The following is a 17916-nucleotide window of genomic DNA, read 5'->3' as shown; positions in this document are numbered from 1 at the left end:
AAAACACACACCCCAGGCTCATCTGAAGTGATAGGAAATTTAACAGGGGAAATAATGGAGACAGAAAACCTTATAGTTTTCGAGACGCTCAATGATATAATACCCTAGAGAATTTTGTAGATGAAATTTTGCTAAGTATTTCACCAGGAATGTGTTAAGGTATTAAAAAAATGCTTCAAGTATTTTTAACTCTCTAAGTTTATTATATGTTTCTCAGAAAGGGTCACATACTTATAAAATAAAATTTATACTTCCAGACTTTTAAACAATCACTACTTTTGGGCAGAAATTATTTTAGGAGTGTAATCTTACATTTACATTCCAGTCCCATTAAATAATTCCAAACAGCTCTTGCTGACACCAGGTACACATCAAGAATATGTGGAAAAATAAGTGTTATAGGAAATATTTTTACAAAGTTATATATATATATACACACACACACACATACACATATATATATATACACACACACACGTGTGTGTGTGTGTATGTATATATAACATACACAAGGGTGGGCAAAGTAGGACTACAGTTGTGGGTATGCAAAACACAAAGTTTATTCTTGTCTTATTTATTAATTATTGTATTATTTTCCATATGAACAACTGTGAACCTACTTTTGCCCACCCTGTATATTGTTTATTAAAAGAAGGAAGAAATAGTTTATATTGTTCATGATTCTTCAAGCTGTTTTCCACAGGATTTTCTAGGTGCTGCATCAGGTCATACCTGCCAAATTTTACATTCAGTTACATATGTACAGGTGATCTTTTTAAAAAAATATTTTTTACATTGATTTTTTTTAAGAGAGAGAGAAAAAGGCAGGGGGAGAGAAACACATTGATGCGAGAGAGAAACATCAGTCATCTGCCTCCTGCATGCCTTGTACTGAGGATGGAACCCGAAACCTGGACAGGTGCCCTGACTGGGAATAGCACCAGTGACTTTTTAGTGCATGGGGCCACACTCAACCAACTGAGCCGCACCAGCCAGGGAAGGTGATCTTTCGTGATCAAATTTTAGGTTTTGTTTGTTTTTTCCAACTGTATGGTGATTAGTCAATCTTGCAAAGTGTCATAGATGTTGTGTAATTACCACACACTATGTAGATCCAATGTATCTCTTGTAAAACTGAGACGTACTTAACCCCAGAGTAATATATTTAAGAAAAAAAGGAATCAAAGTAGAGGAAAAGGCATGCTTTCTAAACTGGAGAGATAAAACTAACATTTTTTCCCATAGGACAAAAAGCATCCAACAAAAAGGTTATATATAGAATAAGCAGTCTATTTTTTTTTCAAACTTGTTTCTTAGCACTATGTATAATTAAAAGCCAATCAGACATTCAGTGGAGAAAAAAAATAAGAGCATATTAAGAGCTTTGGATATATTTAACTCTGATTATTATATCTGAAGAAAATTATTATGCTGTAGGAATATTTATATGATTCTTGAGGACATCTGAGTAAACAGAATGTGAAAATGTGGTAGCTTGTATAAATGGCCTGAATAATTCACTTCTTTACACATACGCTCAGGAGTAGTTCTTTCCACTCTTCCTCTGGGTTTGACAGTGTTACTTGCTTTGATCAGTACGATGGTTGCAGATGTGAAGAAGCTGACTTGAAAAGTGCAAGCTCAGTGGACTTTCTCTCTCTTGCTTCTCTTGGGACCCCTATGGTTAGAGCGCGTATACACACCTGCACTAGCCTGCTAGGAGATGAGACACACGAGGCCAAATCGTCTCTGTGGCCTCCACTGACATCAAACATGCATAGTCATGGAAGAGCTCATCCTACATCATCCTGATACAGCTAGGATATCCTACACCAGAAATATGTGCAGCTGACCCCTAGAATGGGGAGAAGTAATAAATGTTTATTAAAGTCACTGATTTTTGGAAATGATTTTTTAATGAAGCAAATGCTAACCGAATCAAAGGGCTAGAACATGAAATAAAAATAGAGCAAAGATCAGGCAAAAACAAAGCACCGCAAAACAACTGTGGATAAACATTTACACCTTCTGAATCTAATAGTGGTCCTCTAAGTTCAATATATCATGGATGCACAAGATGAAGGAAGGGAAAACACACACACACACACACACACACACACACAAATCTGTAAGTTCTAAACCCATCTTAACTGAAGGAAAATTGCTATTATTTATGAAATATCTTTCATGAGCCACTCTGTTTACTTTTTTACATATCTCATATTGTTTAGCCCTCATGAGTGCTTTGCAAGGGGTGTGTTTGTAAAGTCCTTGGACAGCTGTAGAATCAGAGAAGTTTAGAAACTTGTCCTAGGTTACCCAACTGTTGAGTGAAGGAGATGAAAGGACTGTTCTGCCCGCAGGCTTTTGTGACAACACACTATCTGAAGACCCCCAGATCTGCGAATGGCCAGCTGAGGAATTCAGACATGATTATGTGAACAATATTCATTCTAGGCATGGTTATGGTTTAATGCAATGTGTATGACAGCTTCGGCAGAGATTTAAAAAATCAATTATAAAGTGGAAAGTTTTTGATGCAAAAGGTTTTTAACTGGCTTAAGGGAATTCTACAAAATTAAGTATCAGAAATGTTTTTCTTATTGGCAACTATTGATCTCTGACTGTGCCACTCTGTCTCATTAACACTTTTATTGCCTTGTCAATCAAAGTCCCACCTGCACCAACCAGAGCCTGAAAGGATTTGCCATTGTTAACAAAACTGCCTGGTGCCCAGAAGCAAAGAAATCCTGCCAAAAGTGTAAGGATAAATCAACAGGGATTTAGAGAGCATTCTAGATGTGGAAAGCAAATCAGAAATTTAAAAAATAGGAGTGTTCTAAAATCACTTGAGGAAATAGGTTTTCTCACTGCTTTAAATATTTAAGATTTTAGTATTTTAAAAAAACACCCTTATTTTAAGCAAGTTGAGTTAAAAGTTTATGTTATTTTAAACTGTTTTGGAGGCAGTTTTAGTGTACAATTTTGCTGAATTATACTGGTCTCAGGGCAAAACTAATATGTAGGCAATAAGTGTTTCTTATGTGTATAGCTAATTTTATCATTTCCTCTAATAGTGGCCTATTAGAGCAAACAGATTAGCAGTTAATTGCTATCCAACAAAGAACTATTTTGGCCTTTATTTGCTATTTTTTCCTTCATTTGTGATTTTAATCAATACTACTACACAATCCTAGATTCCAGTGTTTGCCCTAACCTTATAAGAATGCTGCATTTAGAATGTCATTGTTTGCTAGGTATTCAACAAATTACACACAGATTCACTCCTCTGGAGCTTTCCTTCATATTCAGCCATCAATAATTTCATGGTGATTACTTTCACAGTACACAGGCATTTTCAAATATGTGAGCAGCTAATTTTGTTTTGTGTCTTACATTAACTTAAGTATTTATTGAAAGGTAACCTGTCCAAAATACCAATCTAGGCCCACTAAAGGATACCCAGATGAAGATAAGATGACTTCGTTAAGATATATACGCAAGCAACTATAATACAAAGCAGATGTGCTAATTGCCATAGCAAAGATATGCACAAAACATCACAGGAATAATGGAGAGTCAGGCCCAAGGGCTTGAAGGATCAGACAAGGTGTCATGCATCTTAATGCATGGATGGGATTGATCATGAGAAGAGAGTGGCAAAAAAGAATATGAGTGAAGACTGGATGAATGAGTACGTTGTGTGTATGTGTATGTGTGGTGAGGTAAAGTTTAGAAAACAAAGATGAGTTCTGGGACAGTGGAAGAGAACATATATATGTGAGTGCTAGATCCATAAATCTGAATGTAATCTTACAGACAATGAGAAACTCTTAAAGATTTTGTATAGCAGAATATCATAGTTAGAAGCTACACTTTAGGAAAATCAACCAGGAGATGGTATATCTCAAGCAGAAGCTATGTACAGAACACTTTTAAAGAAACTACTGCAATTCTCTTGCATTCCTGGTGTGAGTGCAAATTATTTTTAATACTATATAAATGTGTGCAACTATAAGTTAAGTAAATCCCTATGAATATAGATCTTAAAACAATTATTAAGCAAAAATTAATTTAAAACTAAATATCGACTACACAGAAAAGCTAAGGTACTTCAAATTAGTAACATTTGACTGCAGGCCAACATGGTGACATAGGAGTCTCCAGAATTTCCTTCTGAATGTACAAATGTACGGCTACCCCTGGAGCAATTCCCTCTGAGAAAGCCAGGAACTAGCTGAGTGATTCTACAAAGAAGCAGTTCTTAATAAGTGCACCAGCACTCACCATGGCTATCCCTCCTAAAGCTCCATGAAGAGGAAGCAGGCAAAGCCACACATCTTCTAGTCTTCCTCTGGAAGGGGCTCCTTGCATACTTTACAAGCTGCTGTCCTAGGGCCAAGTTTCTAATCAGCCGGCATCTACATGCTAGGGTCAATCATCTGCTATGGAATGCTCATGGGTTTCGGCACACCCTCCACTCCTGGGAACTGCTAAGAACAAAGACGGTGGCCTGGACAGTCACAAAAGTGTGAGAAGAAACCAGGAGCTGAGACCAGACTGATTGACAAATTTCCTCTCCTGTGTGAGACCAGCATGTCGATACTGGGAAGGTGGCTATTTTATCTAATGTGTAGAAACCAGTACAGAAAATCAAGGAAAATGAGGAAATAAAGGAATATGTTACAAACAAAAGAAAAACATAAATCTCCAGAAACCAATCTTAGTGAAGTAGAGATAAGTGATTTACTTGATAGAGAGTCAAAATAATGGTCATCAGGATCCTCCCTGAGGTCAGGAGAACAAGGCATGAACAAAGTGAGAATTTCAGCACAGAGAAAATATCAAAAAGTATCAAACAGAAATTATAGAACAAGATACACTAACTGCACTGAAAAATTCACTAGAGGGGCTCAACAGCAGACTAGATCAAGTAAAAGAAAGGATGAGCCAACTTAACTACAGGGCAGCCCAGTTCATCCAATCTGATGAGAAAGAAAGCACGGAAAGAGTAGAGACAGCTCAAGGGATTACTTGCCCTCCTTCAGCCACTGTCACGGTTGACTTGCTCTGTGTGCACCTACCTGCATGGTGTAAGGGCCTGGGATCTACTGGCCATCCTGTGGGGCGTGGGATGATACTTCTCGAAAGGTTGCTAAAGGATAGGATGCAACCCAGCGGTGCGGAGTTCAGGTTCTGGCGGGGGCAGCTTAAAGCTGGTGCAGTGGGAGACAGTAGACGGGCGGGGCGTGTGAAAATCCATGCCTCGGTTTGTCCTGCTGTGCTGCTCTGAAGCACATTTTTGTTCCTGTTTCGCGGTTCTCTTGAGGTCGGCCTGGCTGTGCACAGGTGTCTGCTGCTGGCAGCCGGGGTGTGCCTGTTCATGGCTCCTCATGAAGCAGTCGTGAGCCTGGTAGCACCTCACCTTGCATTGCTTGCTGCCTCGAGGCCCTCTCTCTGCTCTGGATTTCCCTCTCCCCCACATTAACCACCAGTGCTTAATCCCTGCTGCAATTTCTGTTTCATAGAGACTTTTGAACTAAGAGACTTTAGTTTTCAGTCTCTGTTTTCTTCAGAATTAGGCCCCCATGAACTACTTTACTGATTGGTAAGCATTCTGATATCAAAAAAGTAACATAAATTATAGTAGATAAGCTTAATAATTTATATTTCAAGTAACTTACAAATAGATAAAAATTACCTAAATATCTCAGCTAAATTTTAACAAGTGCATTTCTATTACATTTAAAATTTTTCATTCATTTTTTCATATTAATATCTAAATTATTAAAACAAATTTTGTAAATTGATTTTTAGTACCCAGAGATTACATCGGTTACTTAGATACACTGAAATTAAGTCTTTCTTTAGTATTATTTTTTAAATTCTCACTGGAGAAAATGTTTTTATTGATTTGAGAGAGAAAGAAGAAGAGAGAGAGAGAGACATCCCTGTGAGAGAGAAACATTTATTGGTTGCCTTCCACCTGCACCCTGACCAGGGATCGAAACGAAAACCTAGGTATGTGCCCTGACCAGGAATCGAACCCACAATCTTTTGGTGTATGGGACAACTCTCCAACCAACTGAGCCACTAGCTGGGGCAAGTCTTCATTTTTATGGAATAATTAAAAAGAAGAGAATCTTGGGGTCAAAAGACATGATATGAATTCCAGTTTCAGCCTTTAGTAATGTGTGACATTGATTTTCAGTTTATTCCTAAGTATATTGCCTGTATAAATGTCTGGTCGTAAACATATAATAATATGAAACCATCGTGTGTGACATTACTATGCAAATCACTTTGTTTATAGAATTTATATTACCTCAAGTGTCCAGGTTTATGCTGTGTCCTCTCACCCCTAGTTTGTCACATGTTCTGTTTTCTCTTAAGTAGAGACCCATTTTTCTTCTTCACCCACCTAAGGTTCAGAATCAGATTACAATGTGAAAATTTGGCCATAATATCCAAATATCATGTTGATTTTTGAGCCCTCTGGGGTTGATTTCTATTTCCTCAAGTGTAAAATGCAAATGGAAACATTCGCTCTCTTCTTATTCCAAAGTGATCTTTGAAAAGAATGACACACTCACCCAAAGAGCCATTTTTTAAAGCACTTTAGGGTGGGCATATCATTTATAAAATTATTGTAATTCTATGTATCTCGCAGCATTAACAAAACATAAAAAATGAACAGAATTGCTTGACGAACAATATGTGCGAGGAGCAAGGTCAAAAGGCTGAAAGACTTGGCAGCGTTGCTTATCCTCTGTGCAGCAAAATCTCATTGTATTATTTCTTTTCACTCAATGTTAAAGCTGATTTTAATAGGAAGATCATCAGACAAAATAGGAAAAAATGATTTAACTTGTTTGTAGGCCCTCAGTGCAAGTTAGCATATGGATTTGATTAGACTAATACGGTAACTGGACTGGATGCACAGGGCGGGGCAAAAGTAGTTTTACAGTTGTGAGTGTGCAAAACACAGAGTTTCTTCCTGTCTTATTACTTATGTATTATTTTCCATAGGAACAACTGTAAACCTATTTTTGCCCCACTCTATATTTTTCTAATATGGGCATGCATATTTCTTACATGTAGTTAAGATTTTTAAAACTATATTTCAGTAAGAATGAGGTGTTAGAATTTGAAATTCGGAAATGGCTAAATTTGCTAGTCTTTGATATAGTGTAGCTTAAGAAACCAAAAGTTTTTGTTTTTATTTTTATAACTTTTCCCTCATATCATTTCTTCTTCCCCCCCCCCCAAGAAGTGTTTTGGGGTCAGGTAATTTATGCTATGTCTAAACATGTATTTAAAATAGAAAGTATATTGCTAAATTTCCAATTATCCCCTTACTGGGAGGTAATTTAGCAGTGATTAAGAGCAGGGACCTTGGGGGCAGACTGGCTAGAGTGTGAATCTCAGCACCACTCCCTAGTCCTGGCACTGACATAGTTGCTTAACCTCTTTATGCCTAAGGATATCTCATTTGTAAAAAGGAGATAATGATGATCTCTTTGTAACCAAACTATTTTGAGAATTAATTTAGTTGAAGCATGTAGAGAGCTTAGCACAATGCTGGCACCAGTACAGTCATATTGCAGCCTGAGGCAAAAGGAGAAATCAGTAATACTGTCTTTAGTTAGAGACAGTAAAGAGCTTGTCTTTAATTAAGATGTTAACATTTTGTTCATCATGGATTTTTTTGTATTAATTTTGATTTGTTTTTGAAATATCCCAGCAAAATTTTATAAATCTTATTTACAGTCTTTTGGTACCTCCATAAATTTTATGCCCAAGGTAAGTGCCTCACTCACCTCACACTAGTCCCTGCCTGTTAGGCACATAGTAAACACTCAGTAAATACTAGAAAACATTAAATTAGGTCAAAGAGACACGGGCTAATTATTTATAAGCATGCGTTACAAGTTGGATTACAGAGGGCTTTGTAAATATACAACAGGAAAGCTCTTACTTAGTATAAGGATTCAGAGGAGGTCTCCCGGAGGAAGTGAAATTCTAGCCAAGACCTGAAGGACACATAGATTTAGGTGAAGAAGCTGGAAAGATGAAGAGAGAATAGCCACATGAAGGTGATAGGTGAGAGAAAAATCTAGGACCCAAGAAACTGACCATAATATCCAATAAAAATCCAATTGACCATAAAAATCTAGGACATAAAAAATAATCTAGTATGGCTGTAGCATAGAATGTCACGGACACCTGAATATTAGGAAGAATATTTAGGGATTCATAGTAGTTTATAAATAATATGTAGACTCAAGGATGGCGTCATGGGTGTGAGACCTGTGCAGTTGTACAGGGCTCCGTTTAGAAGCCCATGCTTGTTTCCATGCTCTGTTATCACCATCCTGAAATTCTTAGCATTTTTTGAACCAGGAGCCCCACATTTTTACTTTGTCCTGAGATACGCAAGTTGGATTTATGTAGGCTTTATCATCAGGGCCTCTCAAGTAAAGTGACAAGAACAGATGAGCATTTAGAAAGATCACTATTGCTGCTATTTGGTTTGGGCCAAGTAGCACTGAACTCAACATTACCATTTGGAGACAGTTGCACTCCCCTAGGAGATAAATACTGTGGCTTAATGTGGGAGGGTGGTGAAAGAGATGGAAAAGGTAGAAGGGTATTCAAGAAAAGATCTCTGGGCTATACTATATATTAAAAAACACACACACCCAAAACCGAAGTGCTACTATTTGTTTAAGGGCAATATATTCATTGTTTTATATTTGCATAAGGAAAAATTGAAAAGATATATCCGGAACTAATAAAGTGGCTACCTGAGTGGTTGGAGAGCAGAGTGAGGGGGGCATGGGTGGGAAGGAAACTTCTGGGTGTATGTGAGTTTTTTTTTCTTTTGTAATATTATTTTTATTTTTGAACTATGTGGATGCTTTGAAGAGTAAAAGATAAAGTATAAAATGAAGGCATGCAGACAAAAGAGAAATTCACAAAGCACAATCTATGAAACTGGGTGATTGAATGTGAGGATGGTAAGGAAGAGGGAGAGGTAGAAGGTGACTGTAGTGAATCTTGTGGTTGAGTCCCACAATCCATTCCACCACAAACAACTAGTCCAAATCAATAATCATAATCCATTCTCCTTGTCAGTGATTTGCTTAGTAACAGACTAGAGACCAATCCTGGCAAACATGACCCCGGGAAGATGGGTTTCAGGATTGCATTAGTTTCCTAAGGCTGCTGTAACAAATTACCACAAACCGAGTGGCTTAAAACAGAAATTTATTCACTCACAGTTCTGGAGGCTAGAAGCATGAAATCGAGGTCACCACAGAGTTGGGTCCTTCTGGAGGCTCTGAGGGAGCATCTGTTCATGCTCCTCTCCTAGCTTCTGGTTGTTTCCCACAGTCCTCGGCATTCCTTGGTTTGCAGCTGGATCACTCCAGCTTTGCCTCTGTCTTCACATGACCTTCTCTCTTGTGTCTCCTTTGTTTCTCTGTGTGTTCACATGATGTTCTTATAAGGATACCTCTCATTACTTTTGGAGACAGTTCCAAGGAAGCTACAGAGAAGAAGAGATAGCAAAAGAGAGGTGTTATGCGGGAACATTTTTTATTATCTAAGCAAGTTCTAGTCAGGACTTTTTTATTAGTTTTAGCCAATAGCATCTTAAGTGACATAATGACACTCATATTCCTTATTAGTCAATCAGATATGTGGTGGTAGTGGGAGTGCTGTAGGAAAATAGTTCTGGGGGGAAAGAGGTCACAAGTATGTATGTAAGTGTGTATATATCAAGATACAATGGTACTTATCTTCTGGAATAATGTTACTTTTTCCCATAGAAAATATCTGATCAAATTACTTTGATTTATGGCTTATAATGTATTTTAATGAATCTAAGGATTTCTCTGTAGAACATTCCATCTACAGACAATTTAAGGTTAATGTGTGATTCTGCAAGATACCTGTGGAGTTTGATCAACTTGGAGCACTATTGTCATTAAAACTTCGACAGAAGATACTGTAGCTGTGTGAGATCTGTGGGGCAATTACTTAGTCATATGTGTGGGGCATTACTTAGTCATCTCACTAAAAAGTGAGATGTTTGGTAAGGAGGCTACCGTAATGGTCCCTGAGAGAGGTGACAAGAGCTTGACAGAATAGTGGAAGTGATATTAGAGAGTATGGAATATAGTACTTTCAGAGAAATAATATAAAATTCTTGTAAGAACTGTTGAAAAATGGAAATAGATAAGGTAGACAGAAGAGCCAAATCTGAAGCCAAGTGTCTGAACCGTCAACAAGCCCCTTGTTTATACGCTTTCAAAACTAATCAGGCCCATAGGCATGTGAAGTCGGTGTGAGGATGCTTTGTTTGATGTGATGTTTGAGTTCCTCTTTGATATGATTTCTCAGATAGTAAAAAAGAAAATCGTTTTTATATTAGCTTTTTTCTTCATTTGTGCAGTGCTGAATCCAGATGAAATAACAGTGGGTCTCTTTTAATCCTCCATTAATCTAACAAATAACTTTAAAAATGTGTAGATCATTTCCAACAGCTGGACTTTCTTAATGGCTTAATGACTTGAACATGTTTTGATGGTCATCTGAATTTTTCCTTAAAATCATGAATGAAAATAGAATTTTTCTGGAACCCGTACAGCACATTTAAACCAGTTATAGTGACACAACTAATGATTAGTGTAATTATTTTTTTAAAAATATGTTTTTATTGATTTTAGAGAGAAAGGAAGGGAGAGCGAGAGAGATAGAAACATCTATTCAAGAGAAGCATGGATCAGCTGCCTCCTGCACTCCTCCTACTGGGGACTGAGCCTGTAACCCAGGCATGTGCCCTGACTGGGAATCGAACCAGTGACCTCTTGGTGCACGGGCCAATGCTCAACCAACTGAGCCACACCGGCCAGGCAATTAGTGAAATTCTTAAGAACATATAATAATATATTATGTTAAGAATGTATAAAAATATCAGTTTGTATGACAGTTTCTTTTTATGAAAATACAATGGCAAAGATCTTGTTTTTGATATACCATAAGTTGTTTTAACTTCTATGCTTGTTTTAAGTTTATTTCTGAGAATTAATATTAAGAGTAGTGAACACAGAATGTCAGTAAAATAGATTCATGCACTTTTAATTCTGTATTTTGCTAAAACTAATGTTTTCCTGCTGCTTCAGGGCTTTGTTCTCTCAATAATCTTTTGTTTTCTTACATATCTTCAGTATTTTACTTTCTTTTTTCCCTCTTTTTTGGTATCTGTAAACATGTTCTGGTATTGCCCATAGTTATAAAATCCTTCTATGCTTTCTCTAACTGATCTCTTTCTTTCTTTCTCTTGACTTCCACTGTTTCATTTATTCAACAAATACTAATTCGGTACCTGTTATGTCACTGGCATGTCCTAGGTGCTGGAGATCCAGCCATCAATAAGGTATTTACCAATCCCTGCTCTGATGAAGCTAATGTTATAGTGGGTGGAGACATATGATAAACTAGGAAGTAAATAAAATAGAATTTTATATGATGATAAGTGGAAAAAGAGAAAATCAAGGAATGGATGTAGATAGATGTAAGGGAGAGGAGTTTGCAATTTTGTATTAGTTGCTCAGGGAAGACCTCACTGAAAGGGTACTATTTGTACAAAGACCCGAAGGAAAGGAAGGAGAAATGACAGGTATCTGATGGGAACAGTGTTTCCCCCAGCAGAAACAGCATGCACAAAGGCCAGGCAAGACCGTATTTCACTAATTTGAAGACTATAATGAGGCTAGTGGGCTGGCACTGAGGGAGGGAAGGAGGCATTTGTAGAATTTGAGGTCATCAAGGTACTAGTAGGGGACAGATCATGTAGGGTCTTGTGACCATTGCCAAGACTGAAAGGGAAGCTATTGGTGGGCTTTGATTTGAGAAGTGATATTTTCACTAAAATATTCTTGCCATTGTGCAGTAAAATACTCTAGAGAGGCAAGGGCTGAAGCATACTGGCCAACTAGGGGGCTATATAGACTGACCAGAGAAGGGGCAGTGGTGACTTAGATTAGGGATGGCATTGGAGGGGATGAATAGTAGTATGATGTGGGTACATTTTCAGGAGAGGACAGACAGACACGTGGTTTCTTGATGGATTCAATGTGGAGGGATGCAAGTGCCATTTTACTGAAAAAAGTTGTTTCTATATGCTGAATTTTCTCCTTAATTGCTCTTCAACTTGCTGCATTTTTGTTTGTTTGTTTCTGTTTTTGATTTTGTTCCTCAGTCTTGATCTTATATGGCTGCCTGGTAGCATTTGCCACTGTCCATTTTCCTTCCTTCTTCAAAGGCTTTTCTCCCTTGACCCCATGTAGGCCTCAGTTTCTCTTGCTATGACAATCTCTACTGGTCCGATTTCCCTTTTTCAGGCTTCTAAGTGGGCCTTACTTTTTCAGGTGTTTGCTTAAATGTCACTCTTTCAGTGAGGTCTTCCCTGATAAAAATTGCAAGCTCCTCCTCCCCTGGCACTTTCTAAGTTATACTTCTCCCTCTCATCATTAATCAGAAGAGTTTAAACTTCACAAAATTATTTAAAGATGTTAGGAGCACTGTGTTTATATTATAGAGAGATTATATTGGCCTGAAATTGTGGAGAATTCTTAGACTACTGTTGACATTGTTATTACTTTTGGAATATTATAATTGTAATGTCATATGTTGCGCACATAGATTCTTCACAGTGAAGTCCTCAAGTGGAATCTCTTTACTGAATTACATTTAATGTGAATAATGGCCCATGAGTAGGCATTAAAAAGTAAGGCTAAATTATGTTTCAGAGATTAAAGAGCCACCTATAATATAAATATTGGCTTTTCATTTCACAGGGCAGAGAGCCTCCTATTAGTTGAAAAGCTGTTGCTTGAGCAAGATACTTACCTTCTTTGAGTCACAGTTTGAAATTTAATAGCTTTAAAAGAGTTTACTGCACAATATTATAAAATTTAATTGTCATGTAAAATCTAGTTTAACAAACAATTATTAAGTTCTTGATGATTAAAACATTGCTCTAAGTTCCAGAGCTATGATGATGGTAAGCTATCCCCTCTACTCAATTGGACCGTAATCTGTTGAGGCAACAAACCTTAAAACCAACTGTTACTAAGATGGAGCCAGAGAAAGGATGAGTAAATAAGGGTTCTTTTTCAGTTGAGTCTAGAAGTCAAGGTATTATACTGATGAGGCTGGAGAGGGGAACCCAAGTTAAGAGAACATCATACTGAAAAGCATGTAGGCATGAACACTTGTCTCATTCATGTTGTAAGAAGCTCAGTATTGAAATCAAGAAAGCATTTAGTGAGGTTGCAAAATTGGGAATAAAGATTTAGGTAGTTACTTGTACTATAAACTAAAATCTGAACCCAAACTTAATGTTACTATGAAGTATTCTAAGTAGGGGATTAATATGATTATATTAATATGTTAAATGTTACTTTGGAAGCAGTGAGGGGGATAAATTGGAGTGAGGCTGAGCTAGAGAATGGGGAAAAATCTAATGATGTAAATCAAGAAAAAATGATGAGGTCTGAATTAAACAGCAGTGATAGAAATGGCATAAATTTGGGGCATTATGTAGGAGGTAGAATAGATTCACCACAGAGAACAGTTGAATGTAGTAGAAGATGGAAGCCTCCATCTTTCTGTTTTAGGCCCTGAATGGATGACACCATTCACTGAAAAGTAGGAAATAAAGGAGGAGAAATTGGGGTCCAAGGTGAAGAGCATTTTTACATTGTGTTACATTTGAGGCTTCATGAACTATCCAGTGATTTTTGGATAAATGAGTCTTTAACATGGCCTTCAAGTCTGCAGGATTCTCTCCCTCTCTTCCATTCCAGGCTCATTCAAGTGACTCTGTTCCCCACTGCCCCCTGCTGGAGCATGAGCCTTCTTTGCTAATTCACCATCACAGAGACTTTGTATATGATATTCCCTCAGCCTGAATCACCCTTCCTTCTCTATATTGCTTAGCTTTTTCCTACTCATATTTCATAGCTTCAGATTAAATTCCTTGGGGAAGCTTTCCCTGACTTTCTTAAGAAGATCAAATCCAGCAAACTGTCATACACTCTGAGGCCTTCAAGACTATTCACACTGGAAGAAATAAATACTAAAAGAAAGACAAATGGATGTTTAACAGCCAAAGCACACAGATTTCCATATGTTTTTTCAAATGTCTTTATTAATTTCAGAGAGAGGAAGGGAAAGGGAGAGAGAGATAGAAACATCAATGATGAGAGAGTCATTGACCGGCTGCCTCCTGCATAGGCTTTACTGGGAATCGAGCCCACAACCCAGGCATGTGCCCTGATGGGGAATCTAACTGTGATCTCCTAGATCATAGGTCCATGCTCAACCACTGAGCGATGCTGGCTGGGCTTCCTTAGATTTTTTTTTATCTTTGTCAATGTGTGTCAAGTCTCTAGGTTCCAGAAATTAACTATACTATTGTTAATCACAACAGAAATTCAAAGGAAGAGCTTGGATCTGAGAAAGATCCCAAGAGAAACAATGATAGGACTTGATGAATGAAAGGATCTGGATATTATATATAGATTTTTCTTCCTTGATGACTAGAAGGATGATAGTAGTATTGACAGACACAAGGGAATCAGGAAAGTGAGTTTATTTTTCAGGGAAGATGATTAAAAATAAATGTGAACTTTGAGAAAAATTTTAAAGGACTCCATGCTAGCTGTGAGACTGATAAATCCTAGCAACTGCACCTCTTCATTAAAATTTAATAAAAGCTTCATAGGTTTTTAATGATTCCTTTCCTCAGTGATGTATGTGACTGATTGACAAGGAAGGTCTTTTCATGAAATCAATGGCTGCCTTGTAACTTCCAATCTCTTTTTTTCAGAGCTATTATAGAAAATATTAGTTGAAAGAAGTCATGTTGGGTAACAATTTTGTTTTCTTTCTTTATCTGCAGTACTAATTAACCTATTAGGCAGGTTATTTTGACACCAGTTATTAGGATGCATTAGGAGTTTTATTGCATGGGGATGTGCTCAGCAGACATGACCTCTTGCTCTACTTTTCTAAACATCTGTTCTTCAGAGTTCACCCATAATGTGACTACCTAATTAGACTCTACTCACATGAAAGTTTTTTTGTTAAATATAAAGTGGTTATGATAAACCCTGACATAGGAAAACTAGAGACCTGACTTAAAGGAAAAGAAAGGTTATCTTCAAGTTTGAGGTTTTTATTAGTGAGTAGATAATGCTAATAATTATACTTTTTGGCCAAGCCTATTTTGTTAAAGAATTAAAGATTACTCACACAGCCTGGCCAGGTATGGCTCAGGGGTTGAGCATCAACCTAGGATCCAGGAGATCCCAGTTTGATTCCTGGTCAGGGCACATGCCTGGGTTGTGGGCTCGATCCCCGGTTGGGGGCGAGCAGGAGGCAACTTATCTATGACTCTCTCATCACTGATGTTTCTCTCTCTCTCCCTCTCCGTTCCTCTATCTGAAATCAATAAAGATATATTTAAAAAAAAAATTACACAATTCATTTTTTTTTCAAAAGAAAAATGATATGGAAAGGCCATAGGCCAGGCTGTGGCCTAGATTTTGTGGGGCTCGCAAAGGGAAGGGGTCCCAGGATCTGAATCCTGCCATAAGTTGGTTCTGATGCTTCCACATTTTCTATTTAAGACATGGTAATGGTTATTTCCAAGGCCCAATTAATATCTTCATATATATGCTAATTTTCACCATTTCCCTCAATTTTGGAAAATGGTTCTTTATACAAGCACTAAATGATAATTCAGTCACAATCAAAATGACTCTCATGTAGTAAAATTTACCAATCAATATTTATAGTAACATATTTTACAGTTTCTTAGTGACTTGACATAGTGTTTAAAGTTCCATGATATTTGGTGGCAAATGTAATTGAATTACTATTGGAAAATAATCCCAAAGGAAATTACTATGACCCTGTTCAGATTACCAAACTCTGACCCCTGAATATACATTCAGTAATTCAACAAGTATGTGTGAGCACCGCTTGGAGAGTAAAAAATATCAAGCAAACTTTTTATCTCTCTCTGGCCTTTTTTGTTTAGAATAATAATTTTTACTAATAGTTTATACAACAAATCCTAGGAATTTGTGCTTTCTTTGTATATTATTTTTTCCCTACCAATATCAGGCAACCCAGACCTAGCTAGATAGAATAAAATTTAGAATTTATACAATATAATGCAGAATAAATGGATGTGTTCTTTAATATTAATAATCTGGATTATTTTTATTTATAAGTAGGAAGTTGTTATTGGTTATTTATTCCATTCTTCACAAATTTTCTATGTGCTTACACATATATAATATAGACATTTTTTACCTCAAAAGTAACAAATCTAGAATTCTGTATGGGTTCTCTCAGAAACTGTCATCATGTTAGATTTTTAAAAATTTAAAAAATCATTTCTGAATGCTTTAACTATAGCACAGACCATTGGATGAATGTAAATACACATTTATGAGAATATGTATTAGGTAAAGTTTACCTTAAAAACAAATTGTAATTTACCCTAAGATCTGGCTATTGTTACAAAAATGGATCTCAGAAATATTTGTCTAAACTATTTCCAACTTGCATTAATAGTAGATTTAGAAGTGAGAAGGGTAAAAGAATAGCAAGGTTATTCAGGGGTCTCAACAGTTAAATGACTCATAAAAAGGCTTCTTTCCTACACATGTTCTTGCTCACTGCACATTGCACACAGATGATTCTAATCACCATTATTCAAATCACCTGATGCCTCAATTACCTTGACTTCAATGAGCACATTCCAAATGCCAGAGCACCCATATACAGGCTCTGATAATAGGCTGCCAATTAAGTTATCTTTCTCTGGAAACTTATTATGGCAGCTCAGTGAATATAATATCATTAGTGCCCTTATATCATCATAGCCTGGGCAGTTGCTGACACTGCATGAATATAACTGCTAAGCTATCAAAGCAGCTTCTCAACCACAATAGCCTTGAAATTACAAAAATAAATAAATCTGTAGCTGTGAGTGCTTGTTTACATATATGTAAAGCATGTCAGGATGAATGCATGCATTTATGCATGTGTGTGCAAATAAATTTTTTGTACAAAATTTTTGGTGGGGAAAATGATCATCATACACAAAGAAAGCACAAATACCTCAAGACAGACAAATTATTAGTAAAAATTGCCTGTAAAGCTAATGCAACTTTGCCACCAATAAAAATGACATGAATTATGCCTTATAAAATATTGTATACAGTATGCTATTTTCCACATGGGATCTGGAATGAAATTAAGACTTTAATTTGAAACTTCAAGAAAGTTTTGAAAGGTTTTTTGACAGTGATTAAATTCTCACTCTGTAATTAGAAGCACACCGATTTTTCTAGAGAGTTGAGCATAAAGTTATACAAAAATTACATGTTACTTACTGAGATTCCCTTATAAATTGGAACCCTTCTTATTTATTCTTATGAATTAATTGGTTTAAGTCATTCTTACTAAGGATCTAGTGAAAGCCAGGAAGGAAGAATCTGCTTTGTCTGGACATTATTTCTGCTTAAGGTGTGTTAAAGAGCATGATAACAGGAGTCATTCTGACTGGGTCAGAATCTTGTTTTTATCACTTATCCTTGGCAAATTCTTTCACCACACCCAGCATTAATTTATTTATAAGATAGATATTAAAGCAAGCACTTCCTCCATAAGCTTACTGTGAAAATTAAGTAAAGCAACACACATAAAGTGTTTAGCAAGGCATCTGGAAAATACTAAATACTCAAAAATGATAACTTTTCTTTCTGTGGTTATTGATATTTTAAATTATTCTTAAATTTCCAAGTTTCACTGACTCTTTTAGTGGTT

The sequence above is a fragment of the Miniopterus schreibersii genome (assembly GCF_964146895.1).
Source record: "Miniopterus schreibersii genome assembly, chromosome: 1".
In the NCBI taxonomy this organism is placed as follows: Eukaryota; Metazoa; Chordata; class Mammalia; order Chiroptera; family Miniopteridae; genus Miniopterus; species Miniopterus schreibersii.
The sequence above is the reverse complement of the archived record's forward strand: the minus strand, read 5'-3'. Positions refer to the sequence as shown.